Consider the following 18,494-nt stretch of genomic DNA (forward strand, 5'->3'; position numbering starts at 1 on the left):
ACTAAACAGAAGCGTTCTGTGAAACTGCTTTGTGTAGTATGAATCCAACTCACAGAGTTGAACACTTCCTTTGAAAGAGCTGTTTTGAAACACTCTTTTTGTAGAATCTGCAAGTGTTCATTTGGAGCGCTTTGAGGCCTATGGTGGAAAAGGAAATATCTTCACTTATAAACCAGGCAGAAGCATTCTCAGAAACCTCTTTATGATGTGTGCATTCAACTCAGAGAGATAAGCCTTCCTTTTGATAGAGCAGTTTTGAAACTGTATTTTTGCAGAATCTGCAAGTGGATATTTGGAGCTCTTTCAAGCCTTCGTTGGAAACGGGAATTTCTTCCCATAAAAACTAAACAGAAGCGTTCTGTGAAACTGCTTTGTGTAGTATGAATCCAACTCACGGTGTTGAACACTTCCTTTGAAAGAGCAGTTTTGAAACACTCTTTTTGTAGAATCTGCAAGTGTTCGTTTGGAGCGCTTTGAGGCCTATGGTGGAAAAGGAATTATCTTCACATAAAACTTAGACAGAAGCATTCTTTGAAACTTCTTTATGATGTGTGCATTCATCTCACAGAGTTGAACCTTCCTTATCATGGAGCAGTTTGGAAAGAGTCTTTTTGCGGCATCTGCAAGTGGATATTTGGAGCTCTTTCAGGCCTTTTTTAGAAGCGGGAATATCTTCCCATAAAAACTGGACAGAAGCATTCTCACAAACTGCTTTGTGATGTGTGTGTTCAACTCACAGAGTTGAACCTTTCCTTTGCTAGAACACTTATGAAACACTCTTTTTGTAGAATCTGCAAGTGTTCATTTGGAGCGCATTGAGGCCTATGGTGGAAAAAGAAATATCTTCATATAAACAAGGGAGAAGCATTCTCAGAAACCTCTTTATGATGTGTGTATTCAACTCAGAGAGATAAGCCTTCCTTTTGATAGAGCAGTTTTGAAACTGTGTTTTTGCAGCATCTGCAAGTGGATATTTGGAGCCCTTTCAGGCCTTCGTTGGAAACGGGAATATCTTCCCAAAAAAACTAAACAGAAGCGTTCTGTGAAACTGCTTTGTGTAGTATGAATCCAACTCACAGAGTTGGACACTTCCTTTGAAAGAGCTGTTTTGAAACACTCTTTTTGTAGAATCTGCAAGTGTTCATTTGGAGCGCTTTGAGGCCTTAGGTGGAAAAGGAAATATCTTCACTTATAAATCAGGCAGAAGCATTCTCAGAAACCTCTTTATGATGTGTGCATTCAACTCGGAGAGATAAGCCTTCCTTTTGATAGAGCAGTTTTGAAACTGTGTTTTGGCAGAATCTGCAAGTGGATATTTGGAGCCCTTTCAGGCCTTCGTTGGAAACGGGAATATCTTCCCAAAAAAACTAAACAGAAGCGTTCTGTGAAACTGCTTTGTGTAGTATGAATCCAACTCACAGAGTTGAACACTTCCTTTGAAAGAGCAGTTTTGAAACACTCTTTTTGTAGAATCTACAAGTGTTCATTTGGAGCGCTTTGAGGCATATGGTGGAAAAAGAAATATCGTCACATAAAACCTAGACAGAAGCATTCTTTGAAACTTCTTTATGATGTGTGCATTCAACTCACAGAGTTGAACTTTCCTTTTCATGGAGCAGTTTGGAAAGAGTCTTTTTGCAGCATCTGCAAGTGGATATTTGGAGCTCTTTCAGGCCTTTGTTAGAAGCGGGAATATCTTCCCATAAAAACTGGACTGAAGCATTCTCACAAACTGCTTTGTGATGTGTGTGTTCAACTCACAGAGGTGAAATTTCCTTTGCTAGAGCAGTTATGAAACACTCTTTTTGTAGAATCTGCAAGTGTTCATTTGGAGCGATTTGAGGCCTATGGTGGAAAAAGAAATATCTTCATATGTAAACAAGGCAGAAGCATTCTCAGAAACCTCTTTATGATGTGTGCATTCAACTCAGAGAGATAAGCCTTCCTTTTGATAGAGCAGTTTTGAAACTGTGTTTTTGCAGAATCTGCAAGTGGATATTTGGAGCCCTTTCAGGCCTTCGTTGGAAACGGGAATATCTTCCCAAAAAAACTAAACAGAAGCGTTCTGTGAAACTGCGTTGTGTAGTATGAATGCAACTCAGAGAGTTGGACACTTCCTTTGAAAGAGCTGTTTTGAAACACTCTTTTTGTAGAATCTGCAAGTGTTCATTTGGAGCGCTTTGAGGCCTAAGGTGGAAAAGGAAATATCTTCACTTATAAATCAGGCAGAAGCATTCTCAGAAACCTCTTTATGATGTGTGCATTCAACTCGGAGAGATAAGCCTTCCTGTTGATAGAGCAGTTTTGAAACTGTGTTTTGGCAGAATCTGCAAGTGTATATTTGGAGCCCTTTCAGGCCTTCGTTGGAAACGGGAATATCTTCCCAAAAAAACTAAACAGAAGCGTTCTGTGAAACTGCTTTGTGTAGTATGAATCCAACTCACAGAGTTGAACACTTCCTTTGAAAGAGCTGTTTTGAAACACTCTTTTTGTAAAATCTGCAAGTGTTCATTTGGAGCGCTTTGAGGCCTATGGTGGAAAAGGAAATATCTTCACTTATAAACCAGGCAGAAGCATTCTCAGAAACCTCTTTATGATGTGTGCATTCAACTCGGAGAGATAAGCCTTCCTTTTGATAGAGCAGTTTTGAAACTGTGTTTTGGCAGAATCTGCAAGTGGATATTTGGAGCCCTTTCAGGCCTTCGTTGGAAACGGGAATATCTTCCCATAAAAACTAAACAGAAGCGTTCTGTGAAACTGCTTTGTGAAGTATGAATCCAACTCACAGAGTTGAACACTTCCTTTGAAAGAGCAGTTTTGAAACACTCTTTTTGTAGAAACTGCAAGTGTTCGTTTGGAGCGGTTTGAGGCCTATGGTGGAAAAGGAAATATTTTCACATAAAACCTAGACAGAAGCATTCTTTGAAACTTCTTTATGATGTGTGCATTCATCTCACAGAGTTGAACCTTCTTTTTCATGGAGCAATTTGGAAAGAGTCTTTTTGCAGCATCTGCAAGTGGATATTTGGAGCTCTTTCAGGCCTTTGTTAGAAGCGGGAATATCTTCCATAAAAACTGGACAGAAGCATTCTCACAAACTACTTTGTGATGTGTGTGTTCAACTCACAGAGGTGAACCTTTCCTTTGCTAGAGCAGTTATGAAACACTCTTTTTGTAGAATCTGCAAGTGTTCATTTGGAGCGATTTGACGCCTATGGTGGAAAAATAAATATCTTCATATATAAACAAGGCAGAAGCATTCTAAGAAACCTCTTTATGATGTGTGCATTCAACTCAGAGAGATAAGCCTTCCTTTTGATAGAGAAGTTTTGAAACTGAATTTTTGCAGAATCTGCAAGTGGATACTTGGAGCCCTTTCATGCCTTCGTTGGAAACGGGAATTTCTTCCCATAAAAACTAAACAGAAGCGTTCTGTGAAACTGCTTTGTGTAGTATGAATCCAACTCACAGAGTTGAACACTTCCTTTGAAAGAACAGTTTTGAAACACTCTTTTAGTAGAATCTGCAAGTGTTCGTTTGGAGCGCTTTGAGGCCTATGGTGGAAAAGGAAATATCTTCACTTATAAACCAGGCAGAAGCATTCTCAGAAACCTCTTTATGATGTGTGCATTCGACTCGCAGAGATAAGCCTTCCTTTTGTTAGAGCAGTTTTGCAACTGTGTTTTTGCAGAATCTGCAAGTGTATATTTGGAGCCCTTTCAGGCCTTCGTTGGAAACGGGAATATCTTCCCATAAAAACTAAACAGAAGCGTTCTGTGAAACTGCTTTGTGAAGTATGAATCCAACTCACAGAGTTGAACACTTCTTTTGAAAGAGCAGTTTTGAAACACTCTTTTTGTAGAATCTACAAGTGTTCATTTGGAGCGCTTTGAGGCATATGGTGGAAAAAGAAATATCGTCACATAAAACCTAGACAGAAGCATTCTTTGAAACTTCTTTATGATGTGTGCATTCAACTCACAGAGTTGAACTTTCCTTTTCATGGAGCAGTTTGGAAAGAGTCTTTTTGCAGCATCTGCAAGTGGATATTTGGAGCTCTTTCAGGCCTTTGTTAGAAGCGGGAATATCTTCCCATAAAAACTGGACTGAAGCATTCTCACAAACTGCTTTGTGATGTGTGTGTTCAACTCACAGAGGTGAACTTTCCTTTGCTAGAGCAGTTATGAAACACTCTTTTTGTAGAATCTGCAAGTGTTCATTTGAGCGATTTGAGGCCTATGGTGGAAAAAGAAATATCTTCATATATAAACAAGGCAGAAGCATTCTCAGAAACCTCTTTATGATGTGTGCATTCAACTCAGAGAGATAAGCCTTCCTTTTGATAGAGCAGTTTTGAAACTGTGTTTTTGCAGAATCTGCAAATGGATATTTGGAGCCCTTTCAGGCCTTCGTTGGAAACGGGAATATCTTCCCAAAAAAACTAAACAGAAGCGTTCTGTGAAACTGCTTTGTGTAGTATGAATGCAACTCACAGAGTTGGACACTTCCTTTGAAAGAGCTGTTTTGAAACACTCTTTTTGTAGAATCTGCAAGTGTTCATTTGGAGCGCTTTGAGGCCTAAGGTGGAAAAGGAAATATCTTCACTTATAAATCAGGCAGAAGCATTCTCAGAAACCTCTTTATGATGTGTGCATTCAACTCGGAGAGATAAGCCTTCCTTTTGATAGAGCAGTTTTGAAACTGTGTTTTGGCAGAATCTGCAAGTGGATATTTGGAGCCCTTTCAGGCCTTCGTTGGAAACGGGAGTATCTTCCCAAAAAAACTAAACAGAACCGTTCTGTGAAACTGCTTTGTGTAGTATGAATCCAACTCACAGAGTTGAACACTTCCTTTGAAAGAGCTGTTTTGAAACATTCTTTTTGTAGAATCTGCAAGTGTTCATTTGGAGCGCTTTGAGGCCTATGGTGGAAAAGGAAATATCTTCACTTATAAACCAGGCAGAAGCATTCTCAGAAACCTCTTTATGATGTGTGCATTCAACTCGGAGAGATAAGCCTTCCTTTTGATAGAGCAGTTTTGAAACTGTGTTTTGGCAGAATCTGCAAGTGGATATTTGGAGCCCTTTCAGGCCTTCGTTGGAAACGGGAATATCTTCCCAAAAAAACTAAACAGAAGCGTTCTGTGAAACTGCTTTGTGTAGTATGAATCCAACTCACAGAGTTGAACACTTCCTTTGAAAGAGCTGTTTTGAAACACTCTTTTTGTAGAATCTGCAAGTGTTCATTTGGAGCGCTTTGAGGCCTATGGTGGAAAAGGAAATATCTTCACTTATAAACCAGGCAGAAGCATTCTCAGAAACCTCTTTATGATGTGTGCATTCAACTCAGAGAGATAAGCCTTCCTTTTGATAGAGCAGTTTTGAAACTGTATTTTTGCAGAATCTGCAAGTGGATATTTGGAGCTCTTTCAAGCCTTCGTTGGAAACGGGAATTTCTTCCCATAAAAACTAAACAGAAGCGTTCTGTGAAACTGCTTTGTGTAGTATGAATCCAACTCACGGTGTTGAACACTTCCTTTGAAAGAGCAGTTTTGAAACACTCTTTTTGTAGAATCTGCAAGTGTTCGTTTGGAGCGCTTTGAGGCCTATGGTGGAAAAGGAATTATCTTCACATAAAACTTAGACAGAAGCATTCTTTGAAACTTCTTTATGATGTGTGCATTCATCTCACAGAGTTGAACCTTCCTTATCATGGAGCAGTTTGGAAAGAGTCTTTTTGCGGCATCTGCAAGTGGATATTTGGAGCTCTTTCAGGCCTTTTTTAGAAGCGGGAATATCTTCCCATAAAAACTGGACAGAAGCATTCTCACAAACTGCTTTGTGATGTGTGTGTTCAACTCACAGAGTTGAACCTTTCCTTTGCTAGAACACTTATGAAACACTCTTTTTGTAGAATCTGCAAGTGTTCATTTGGAGCGCATTGAGGCCTATGGTGGAAAAAGAAATATCTTCATATAAACAAGGGAGAAGCATTCTCAGAAACCTCTTTATGATGTGTGTATTCAACTCAGAGAGATAAGCCTTCCTTTTGATAGAGCAGTTTTGAAACTGTGTTTTTGCAGCATCTGCAAGTGGATATTTGGAGCCCTTTCAGGCCTTCGTTGGAAACGGGAATATCTTCCCAAAAAAACTAAACAGAAGCGTTCTGTGAAACTGCTTTGTGTAGTATGAATCCAACTCACAGAGTTGGACACTTCCTTTGAAAGAGCTGTTTTGAAACACTCTTTTTGTAGAATCTGCAAGTGTTCATTTGGAGCGCTTTGAGGCCTTAGGTGGAAAAGGAAATATCTTCACTTATAAATCAGGCAGAAGCATTCTCAGAAACCTCTTTATGATGTGTGCATTCAACTCGGAGAGATAAGCCTTCCTTTTGATAGAGCAGTTTTGAAACTGTGTTTTGGCAGAATCTGCAAGTGGATATTTGGAGCCCTTTCAGGCCTTCGTTGGAAACGGGAATATCTTCCCAAAAAAACTAAACAGAAGCGTTCTGTGAAACTGCTTTGTGTAGTATGAATCCAACTCACAGAGTTGAACACTTCCTTTGAAAGAGCAGTTTTGAAACACTCTTTTTGTAGAATCTACAAGTGTTCATTTGGAGCGCTTTGAGGCATATGGTGGAAAAAGAAATATCGTCACATAAAACCTAGACAGAAGCATTCTTTGAAACTTCTTTATGATGTGTGCATTCAACTCACAGAGTTGAACTTTCCTTTTCATGGAGCAGTTTGGAAAGAGTCTTTTTGCAGCATCTGCAAGTGGATATTTGGAGCTCTTTCAGGCCTTTGTTAGAAGCGGGAATATCTTCCCATAAAAACTGGACTGAAGCATTCTCACAAACTGCTTTGTGATGTGTGTGTTCAACTCACAGAGGTGAAATTTCCTTTGCTAGAGCAGTTATGAAACACTCTTTTTGTAGAATCTGCAAGTGTTCATTTGGAGCGATTTGAGGCCTATGGTGGAAAAAGAAATATCTTCATATGTAAACAAGGCAGAAGCATTCTCAGAAACCTCTTTATGATGTGTGCATTCAACTCAGAGAGATAAGCCTTCCTTTTGATAGAGCAGTTTTGAAACTGTGTTTTTGCAGAATCTGCAAGTGGATATTTGGAGCCCTTTCAGGCCTTCGTTGGAAACGGGAATATCTTCCCAAAAAAACTAAACAGAAGCGTTCTGTGAAACTGCGTTGTGTAGTATGAATGCAACTCAGAGAGTTGGACACTTCCTTTGAAAGAGCTGTTTTGAAACACTCTTTTTGTAGAATCTGCAAGTGTTCATTTGGAGCGCTTTGAGGCCTAAGGTGGAAAAGGAAATATCTTCACTTATAAATCAGGCAGAAGCATTCTCAGAAACCTCTTTATGATGTGTGCATTCAACTCGGAGAGATAAGCCTTCCTGTTGATAGAGCAGTTTTGAAACTGTGTTTTGGCAGAATCTGCAAGTGTATATTTGGAGCCCTTTCAGGCCTTCGTTGGAAACGGGAATATCTTCCCAAAAAAACTAAACAGAAGCGTTCTGTGAAACTGCTTTGTGTAGTATGAATCCAACTCACAGAGTTGAACACTTCCTTTGAAAGAGCTGTTTTGAAACACTCTTTTTGTAAAATCTGCAAGTGTTCATTTGGAGCGCTTTGAGGCCTATGGTGGAAAAGGAAATATCTTCACTTATAAACCAGGCAGAAGCATTCTCAGAAACCTCTTTATGATGTGTGCATTCAACTCGGAGAGATAAGCCTTCCTTTTGATAGAGCAGTTTTGAAACTGTGTTTTGGCAGAATCTGCAAGTGGATATTTGGAGCCCTTTCAGGCCTTCGTTGGAAACGGGAATATCTTCCCATAAAAACTAAACAGAAGCGTTCTGTGAAACTGCTTTGTGAAGTATGAATCCAACTCACAGAGTTGAACACTTCCTTTGAAAGAGCAGTTTTGAAACACTCTTTTTGTAGAAACTGCAAGTGTTCGTTTGGAGCGGTTTGAGGCCTATGGTGGAAAAGGAAATATTTTCACATAAAACCTAGACAGAAGCATTCTTTGAAACTTCTTTATGATGTGTGCATTCATCTCACAGAGTTGAACCTTCTTTTTCATGGAGCAATTTGGAAAGAGTCTTTTTGCAGCATCTGCAAGTGGATATTTGGAGCTCTTTCAGGCCTTTGTTAGAAGCGGGAATATCTTCCATAAAAACTGGACAGAAGCATTCTCACAAACTACTTTGTGATGTGTGTGTTCAACTCACAGAGGTGAACCTTTCCTTTGCTAGAGCAGTTATGAAACACTCTTTTTGTAGAATCTGCAAGTGTTCATTTGGAGCGATTTGACGCCTATGGTGGAAAAATAAATATCTTCATATATAAACAAGGCAGAAGCATTCTAAGAAACCTCTTTATGATGTGTGCATTCAACTCAGAGAGATAAGCCTTCCTTTTGATAGAGAAGTTTTGAAACTGAATTTTTGCAGAATCTGCAAGTGGATACTTGGAGCCCTTTCATGCCTTCGTTGGAAACGGGAATTTCTTCCCATAAAAACTAAACAGAAGCGTTCTGTGAAACTGCTTTGTGTAGTATGAATCCAACTCACAGAGTTGAACACTTCCTTTGAAAGAACAGTTTTGAAACACTCTTTTAGTAGAATCTGCAAGTGTTCGTTTGGAGCGCTTTGAGGCCTATGGTGGAAAAGGAAATATCTTCACTTATAAACCAGGCAGAAGCATTCTCAGAAACCTCTTTATGATGTGTGCATTCGACTCGCAGAGATAAGCCTTCCTTTTGTTAGAGCAGTTTTGCAACTGTGTTTTTGCAGAATCTGCAAGTGTATATTTGGAGCCCTTTCAGGCCTTCGTTGGAAACGGGAATATCTTCCCATAAAAACTAAACAGAAGCGTTCTGTGAAACTGCTTTGTGAAGTGTAAATCCAACTCACAGAGTTGAACACTTCTTTTGAAAGAGCAGTTTGGAAACACTCTTTTTGTAGAATCTACAAGTGTTCATTTGGAGCGCTTTGAGGCCTATGGTGGAAAAGGAAATATCTTCACATAAAACCTAGACAGAAGCATTCTTTGAAACTTCTTTATGATGTGTGCATTCATCTCACAGAGTTGAACCTTCTTTTTCATGGAGCAATTTGGAAAGAGTCTTTTTGCAGCATCTGCAAGTGGATATTTGGAGCTCTTTCAGGCCTTTGTTAGAAGCGGGAATATCTTCCATAAAAACTGGACAGAAGCATTCTCACAAACTACTTTGTGATGTGTGTGTTCAACTCACAGAGGTGAACCTTTCCTTTGCTAGAGCAGTTATGAAACACTCTTTTTGTAGAATCTGCAAGTGTTCATTTGGAGCGATTTGACGCCTATGGTGGAAAAATAAATATCTTCATATATAAACAAGGCAGAAGCATTCTAAGAAACCTCTTTATGATGTGTGCATTCAACTCAGAGAGATAAGCCTTCCTTTTGATAGAGAAGTTTTGAAACTGAATTTTTGCAGAACCTGCAAGTGGATACTTGGAGCCCTTTCATGCCTTCGTTGGAAACGGGAATTTCTTCCCATAAAAACTAAACAGAAGCGTTCTGTGAAACTGCTTTGTGTAGTATGAATCCAACTCACAGAGTTGAACACTTCCTTTGAAAGAACAGTTTTGAAACACTCTTTTAGTAGAATCTGCAAGTGTTCGTTTGGAGCGCTTTGAGGCCTATGGTGGAAAAGGAAATATCTTCACTTATAAACCAGGCAGAAGCATTCTCAGAAACCTCTTTATGATGTGTGCATTCGACTCGGAGAGATAAGCCTTCCTTTTGTTAGAGCAGTTTTGAAACTGTGTTTTTGCAGAATCTGCAAGTGTATATTTGGAGCCCTTTCAGGCCTTCGTTGGAAACGGGAATATCTTCCCATAAAAACTAAACAGAAGCGTTCTGTGAAACTGCTTTGTGAAGTGTAAATCCAACTCACAGAGTTGAACACTTCTTTTGAAAGAGCAGTTTGGAAACACTCTTTTTGTAGAATCTACAAGTGTTCATTTGGAGCGCTTTGAGGCCTATGGTGGAAAAGGAAATATCTTCACATAAAACCTAGACAGAAGCATTCTTTGAAACTTCTTTATGATGTGTGCATTGAACTCACAGAGTTGAACCTTCTTTTTCATGGAGAAATTTGGAAAGAGTCTTTTTGCAGCATTTGCAAGTGGATATTTGGAGCTCTTTCAGGCCTTTGTTAGAAGCGGGAATATCTTCCCATAAAAACTGGACAGAAGCATTCTCACAAACTGCTTTGTGATGTGTGTGTTCAACTCACAGAGGTGAAACTTTCCTTTGCTAGAGCAGTTATGAAACACTCTTTTTGTAGAATCTGCAAGTGTTCATTTGGAGCGATTTGAGGCCTATGGTGGAAAAAGAAATATCTTCATATATAAACAAGGCAGAAGCATTCTCAGAAACCTCTTTATGATGTGTGCATTCAACTCAGAGAGATAAGCCTTCCTTTTGATAGAGAAGTTTTGAAACTGAATTTTTGCAGAATCTGCAAGTGGATATTTGGAGCCCTTTCATGCCTTCGTTGGAAACGGGAATTTCTTCCCATAAAAACTAAACAGAAGCGTTCTGTGAAACTGCTTTGTGTAGTATGAATCCAACTCACAGAGTTGAACACTTCCTTTGAAAGAGCTGTTTTGAAACACTCTTTTTGTAGAATCTGCAAGTGTTCATTTGGAGCGCATTGAGGCCTACGGTGGAAAACGAAATATCTTCACTTATAAACCAGGCAGAAGCATTCTCAGAAACCTCTTTATGATGTGTGTATTCAACTCAGAGAGATAAGCCTTCGTTTCGATAGAGCAGTTTTGAAACTGTGTTTTTGCAGTATCTGCAAGTGGATATTTGGAGCCCTTTCAGGCCTTCGTTGGAAACGGGAATATCTTCCCAAAAAAACTAAACAGAAGCGTTCTGTGAAACTGCTTTGTGTAGTATGAATCCAACTCACAGAGTTGGACACTTCCTTTGAAAGAGCTCTTTTGAAACACTCTTTTTGTAGAATCTGCAAGTGTTCATTTGGAGCGCTTTGAGGCCTATGGTGGAAAAGGAAATATCTTCACTTATAAACCAGGCAGAAGCATTCTCAGAAACCTCTTTATGATGTGTGCATTCAACTCGGAGAGATAAGCCTTCCTTTTGATAGAGCAGTTTTGAAACTGTGTTTTGGCAGAATCTGCAAGTGGATATTTGGAGCCCTTTAAGGCCTTCGTTGGAAACGGGAATATCTTCCCATAAAAACTAAACAGAAGCGTTCTGTGAAACTGCTTTGTGAAGTATGAATCCAACTCACAGAGTTGAACACTTCCTTTGAAAGAGCAGTTTTGAAACACTCTTTTTGTAGAATCTGCAAGTGTTCGTTTGGAGCGCTTTGAGGCCTATGGTGGAAAAGGAAATATCTTCACATAAAACCTAGACAGAAGCATTCTTTGAAACTTCTTTATGATGTGTGCATTCATCTCACAGAGTTGAACCATCCTTATCATGGAGCAGTTTGGAAAGAGTCTTTTTGCGGCATCTGCAAGTGGATATTTGGAGCTCTTTCAGGACTTTGTTAGAAGCGGGAATATCTTCCCATAAAAACTGGACAGAAGCATTCTCACAAACTGCTTTGTGATGTGTGTATTCAACTCACAGAGTTGAACCTTTCCTTTGCTAGAACACATATGAAACACTCTTTTTGTAGAATCTGCAAGTGTTCATTTGGAGCGCATTGAGGCCTATGGTGGAAAAAGAAATATCTTCATATATAAACAAGGCAGATGCATTCTCAGAAACCTCTTTATGATGTGTGCATTCAACTCAGAGAGATAAGCCTTCCTTTTGATAGAGCAGTTTTGAAACTGTGTTTTTGCAGAATCTGCAAGTGGATATTTGGAGCCCTTTCAGGCCTTCGTTGGAAACGGGAATATCTTCCCAAAAAAACTAAACAGAAGCGTTCTGTGAAACTGCTTTGTGTAGTATGAATACAACTCAGAGAGTTGGACACTTCCTTTGAAAGAGCTGTTTTGAAACACTCTTTTTGTAGAATCTGCAAGTGTTCATTTGGAGCGCTTTGAGGCCTAAGGTGGAAAAGGAAATATCTTCACTTATAAATCAGGCAGAAGCATTCTCAGAAACCTCTTTATGATGTGTGCATTCAACTCGGAGAGGTAAGCCTTCCTTTTGATAGAGCAGTTTTGAAACTGTGTTTTGGCAGAATCTGCAAGTGGATATTTGGAGCCCTTTCAGGCCTTCGTTGGAAACGGGAATATCTTCCCAAAAAAACTAAACAGAAGCGTTCTGTGAAACTGCTTTGTGTAGTATGAATCCAACTCACAGAGTTGAACACTTCCTTTGAAAGAGCTGTTTTGAAACACTCTTTTTGTAGAATCTGCAAGTGTTCATTTGGAGCGCTTTGAGGCCTATGGTGGAAAAGGAAATATCTTCACTTATAAACCAGGCAGAAGCATTCTCAGAAACCTCTTTATGATGTGTGCATTCAACTCGGAGAGATAAGCCTTCCTTTTGATAGAGCAGTTTTGAAACTGTGTTTTTGCAGAATCTGCAAGTGGAAATTTGGAGCCCTTTCAGGCCTTCGTTGGAAACGGGAATATCTTCCCATAAAAACTAAACAGAAGCGTTCTGTGAAACTGCTTTGTGAAGTATAAATCCAACTCACAGAGTTGAACACTTCTTTTGAAAGAGCAGTTTGGAAACACTCTTTTTGTAGAATCTACAAGTGTTCATTTGGAGCGCTTTGAGGCCTATGGTGGAAAAGGAAATATCTTCACATAAAACCTAGACAGAAGCATTCTTTGAAACTTCTTTATGATGTGTGCATTGAACTCACAGAGTTGAACCTTCTTTTTCATGGAGCAATTTGGAAAGAGTCTTTTTGCAGCATTTGCAAGTGGATATTTGGAGCTCTTTCAGGCCTTTGTTAGAAGCGGGAATATCTTCCCATAAAAACTGGACAGAAGCATTCTCACAAACTGCTTTGTGATGTGTGTGTTCAACTCACAGAGGTGAAACTTTCCTTTGCTAGAGCAGTTATGAAACACTCTTTTTGTAGAATCTGCAAGTGTTCATTTGGAGCGATTTGAGGCCTATGGTGGAAAAAGAAATATCTTCATATATAAACAAGGCAGAAGCATTCTCAGAAACCTCTTTATGATGTGTGCATTCAACTCAGAGAGATAAGCCTTCCTTTTGATAGAGAAGTTTTGAAACTGAATTTTTGCAGAATCTGCAAGTGGATATTTGGAGCCCTTTCATGCCTTCGTTGGAAACGGGAATTTCTTCCCATAAAAACTAAACAGAAGCGTTCTGTGAAACTGCTTTGTGTAGTATGAATCCAACTCACAGAGTTGAACACTTCCTTTGAAAGAGCTGTTTTGAAACACTCTTTTTGTAGAATCTGCAAGTGTTCATTTGGAGCGCATTGAGGCCTACGGTGGAAAACGAAATATCTTCACTTATAAACCAGGCAGAAGCATTCTCAGAAACCTCTTTATGATGTGTGTATTCAACTCAGAGAGATAAGCCTTCGTTTCGATAGAGCAGTTTTGAAACTGTGTTTTTGCAGAATCTGCAAGTGGATATTTGGAGCCCTTTCAGGCCTTCGTTGGAAACGGGAATATCTTCCCAAAAAAACTAAACAGAAGCGTTCTGTGAAACTGCTTTGTGTAGTATGAATCCAACTCACAGAGTTGGACACTTCCTTTGAAAGAGCTCTTTTGAAACACTCTTTTTGTAGAATCTGCAAGTGTTCATTTGGAGCGCTTTGAGGCCTATGGTGGAAAAGGAAATATCTTCACTTATAAACCAGGCAGAAGCATTCTCAGAAACCTCTTTATGATGTGTGCATTCAACTCGGAGAGATAAGCCTTCCTTTTGATAGAGCAGTTTTGAAACTGTGTTTTGGCAGAATCTGCAAGTGGATATTTGGAGCCCTTTAAGGCCTTCGTTGGAAACGGGAATATCTTCCCATAAAAACTAAACGGAAGCGTTCTGTGAAACTGCTTTGTGAAGTATGAATCCAACTCACAGAGTTGAACACTTCCTTTGAAAGAGCAGTTTTGAAACACTCTTTTTGTAGAATCTGCAAGTGTTCGTTTGGAGCGCTTTGAGGCCTATGGTGGAAAAGGAAATATCTTCACATAAAACCTAGACAGAAGCATTCTTTGAAACTTCTTTATGATGTGTGCATTCATCTCACAGAGTTGAACCATCCTTATCATGGAGCAGTTTGGAAAGAGTCTTTTTGCGGCATCTGCAAGTGGATATTTGGAGCTCTTTCAGGCCTTTGTTAGAAGCGGGAATATCTTCCCATAAAAACTGGACAGAAGCATTCTCACAAACTGCTTTGTGATGTGTGTGTTCAACTCAGAGAGTTGAACCTTTCCTTTGCTAGAACACTTATGAAACACTCCTTTTGTAGAATCTGCAAGTGTTCATTTGGAGCGCATTGAGGCCTATGGTGGAAAAAGAAATATCTTCATATATAAACAAGGCAGAAGCATTCTCAGAAACCTCTTTATGATGTGTGCATTCAACTCAGAGAGATAAGCCTTCCTTTTGATAGAGCAGTTTTGAAACTGTGTTTTTGCAGAATCTGCAAGTGGATATTTGGAGCCCTTTCAGGCCTTCGTTGGAAACGTGAATATCTTCCCAAAAAAACTAAACAGAAGCGTTCTGTAAAACTGCTTTGTGTAGTATGAATGCAACTCACAGAGTTGGACACTTCCTTTGAAAGAGCTGTTTTGAAACACTCTTTTTGTAGAATCTGCAAGTGTTCATTTGGAGCGCTTTGAGGCCTAAGGTGGAAAAGGAAATATCTTCACTTATAAATCAGGCAGAAGCATTCTCAGAAACCTCTTTATGATGTGTGCATTCAACTCGGAGAGATAAGCCTTCCTTTTGATAGAGCAGTTTTGAAACTGTGTTTTGGCAGAATCTGCAAGTGGATATTTGGAGCCCTTTCAGGCCTTCGTTGGAAACTGGAATATCTTCCCAAAAAAACTAAACAGAAGCGTTCTGTGAAACTGCTTTGTGTAGTATGAATCCAACTCACAGAGTTGAACACTTCCTTTGAAAGAGCTGTTTTGAAACACTCTTTTTGTAGAATCTGCAAGTGTTCATTTGGAGCGCTTTGAGGCCTATGGTGGAAAAGGAAATATCTTCACTTATAAACCAGGCAGAAGCATTCTCAGAAACCTCTTTATGATGTGTGCATTCAACTCGGAGAGATAAGCCTTCCTTTTGATAGAGTAGTTTTGAAACTGTGTTTTTGCAGAATCTGCAAGTGGATACTTGGAGCCCTTTCAGGCCTTCGTTGGAAACGGGAATATCTTCCCAAAAAAACTAAACAGAAGCGTTCTGTGAAACTGCTTTGTGTAGTATGAATGCAACTCACAGAGTTGGACACTTCCTTTGAAAGAGCTGTTTTGAAACACTCTTTTTGTAGAATCTGCAAGTGTTCATTTGGAGCGCTTTGAGGCCTAAGGTGGAAAAGGAAATATCTTCACTTATAAATCAGGCAGAAGCATTCTCAGAAACCTCTTTATGATGTGTGCATTCAACTCGGAGAGATAAGCCTTCCTTTTGATAGAGCAGTTTTGAAACTGTGTTTTGGCAGAATCTGCAAGTGGATATTTGGAGCCCTTTCAGGCCTTCGTTGGAAACGGGAATATCTTCCCATAAAAACTAAACAGAAGCGTTCTGTGAAACTGCTTTGTGAAGTATGAATCTAACTCACAGAGTTGAACACTTCCTTTGAAAGAGCAGTTTTGAAACACTCTTTTTGTAGAATCTGCAAGTGTTCGTTTGGAGCGCTTTGAGGCCTATGGTGGAAAAGGAAATATCTTCACATAAAACCTAGACAGAAGCATTCTTTGAAACTTCTTTATGATGTGTGCACTCATCTCACAGAGTTGAACCTTCCTTATCATGGAGCAGTTTGGAAAGAGTCTTTTTGCGGCATCTGCAAGTGGATATTTGGAGCTCTTTCAGGCCTTTGTTAGAAGCGGGAATATCTTCCCATAAAAACTGGACAGAAGCATTCTCACAAACTGCTTTGTGATGTGTGTGTTCAACTCACAGAGTTGAACCTTTCCTTTGCTAGAACACTTATGAAACACTCCTTTTGTGGAATCTGCAAGTGTTCATTTGGAGCGCATTGAGGCCTATGGTGGAAAAAGAAATATCTTCATATATAAACAAGGGAGAAGCATTCTCCGAAACCTCTTTATGATGTGTGTATTCAACTCCGAGAGATAAGCCTTCCTTTCGATAGAGCAGTTTTGAAACTGTGTTTTTGCAGAATCTGCAAGTGGATATTTGGAGCCCTTTCAGGCCTTCGTTGGAAACGGGAATATCTTCCCAAAAAAATTAAACAGAAGCGTTATGTGAAACTGCTTTGTGTAGTATGAATCCAACACACAGAGTTGAACACTTCCTTTGAAAGAGCAGTTTTGAAACACTCTTTTTGTAGAATCTGCAAGTGTTCGTTTGGAGCGCTTTGAGGCCTATGGTGGAAAAGGAAATATCTTCACATAAAACTTAGACAGAAGCATTCTTTGAAACTTCTTTATGATGTGTGCACTCATCTCACAGAGTTGAACCTTCCTTATCATGGAGCAGTTTGGAAAGGGTCTTTTTGCGGCATCTGCAAGTGGATATTTGGAGCTCTTTCAGGCCTTTGTTAGAAGCGGGAATATCTTCCCATAAAAACTGGACAGAAGCATTCTCACAAACTGCTTTGTGATGTGTGTGTTCAACTCACAGAGTTGAACCTTTCCTTTGCTAGAACACTTATGAAACACTCCTTTTGTAGAATCTGCAAGTGTTCATTTGGAGCGCATTGAGGCCTATGGTGGAAAAAGAAATATCTTCATATATAAACAAGGGAGAAGCATTCTCCGAAACCTCTTTATGATGTGTGTATTCAACTCAGAGAGATAAGCCTTCCTTTCGATAGAGCAGTTTTGAAACTGTGTTTTTGCAGAATCTGCAAGTGGATATTTGGAGCCCTTTCAGGCCTTCGTTGGAAACGGGAATATCTTCCCAAAAAAACTAAACAGAAGCGTTCTGTGAAACTGCTTTGTGTAGTATGAATCCAACTCACAGAGTTGGACACTTCCTTTGAAAGAGCTGTTTTGAAACACTCTTTTTGTAGAATCTGCAAGTGTTCATTTGGAGCGCTTTGAGGCCTAAGGTGGAAAAGGAAATATCTTCACTTATAAATCAGGCAGAAGCATTCTCAGAAACCTCTTTATGATGTGTGCATTCAACTCGGAGAGATAAGCCTTCCTTTTGATAGAGCAGTTTTGAAACTGTGTTTTGGCAGAATCTGCAAGTGGATATTTGGAGCCCTTTCAGGCCATCGTTGGAAACGGGAATATCTTCCCAAAAAAACTAAACAGAAGCGTTCTGTGAAACTGCTTTGTGTAGTATGAATCCAACTCACAGAGTTGAACACTTCCTTTGAAAGAGCTGTTTTGAAACACTCTTTTTGTAGAATCTGCAAGTGTTCATTTGGAGCGCTTTGAGGTCTATGGTGGAAAAGGAAATATCTTCACTTATAAACCAGGCAGAAGCATTCTCAGAAACCTCTTTATGATGTGTGCACTCATCTCACAGAGTTGAACCTTCCTTATCATGGAGCAGTTTGGAAAGAGTCTTTTTGCGGCATCTGCAAGTGGATATTTGGAGCTCTTTCAGGCCTTTGTTAGAAGCGGGAATATCTTCCCATAAAAACTGGACAGAAGCATTCTCACAAACTGCTTTGTGATGTGTGTGTTCAACTCACAGAGTTGAACCTTTCCTTTGCGAGAACACTTATGAAACACTCTTTTTGTAGAATCTGCAAGTGTTCCTTTGGAGCGCATTGAGGCCTATGGTGGAAAAAGAAATATCTTCATATATAAACAAGGGAGAAGCATTCTCAGAAACCTCTTTATGATGTGTGTATTCAACTTAGAGAGATAAGCCTTCCTTTTGATAGAGCAGTTTTGAAACTGTGTTTTTGCAGAATCTGCAAGTGGATATTTGGAGCCCTTTCAGGCCTTCGTTGGAAACGTGAATATCTTCCCAAAAAAACTAAACAGAAGCGTTCTGTAAAACTGCTTTGTGTAGTATGAATGCAACTCACAGAGTTGGACACTTCCTTTGAAAGAGCTGTTTTGAAACACTCTTTTTGTAGAATCTGCAAGTGTTCATTTGGAGCGCTTTGAGGCCTAAGGTGGAAAAGGAAATATCTTCACTTATAAATCAGGCAGAAGCATTCTCAGAAACCTCTTTATGATGTGTGCATTCAACTCGGAGAGATAAGCCTTCCTTTTGATAGAGCAGTTTTGAAACTGTGTTTTGGCAGAATCTGCAAGTGGATATTTGGAGCCCTTTCAGGCCTTCGTTGGAAACTGGAATATCTTCCCAAAAAAACTAAACAGAAGCGTTCTGTGAAACTGCTTTGTGTAG

This window comes from Pongo abelii, chromosome 2, assembly GCF_028885655.2.
Source record: "Pongo abelii isolate AG06213 chromosome 2, NHGRI_mPonAbe1-v2.0_pri, whole genome shotgun sequence".
Lineage (NCBI taxonomy): Eukaryota > Metazoa > Chordata > Mammalia > Primates > Hominidae > Pongo > Pongo abelii.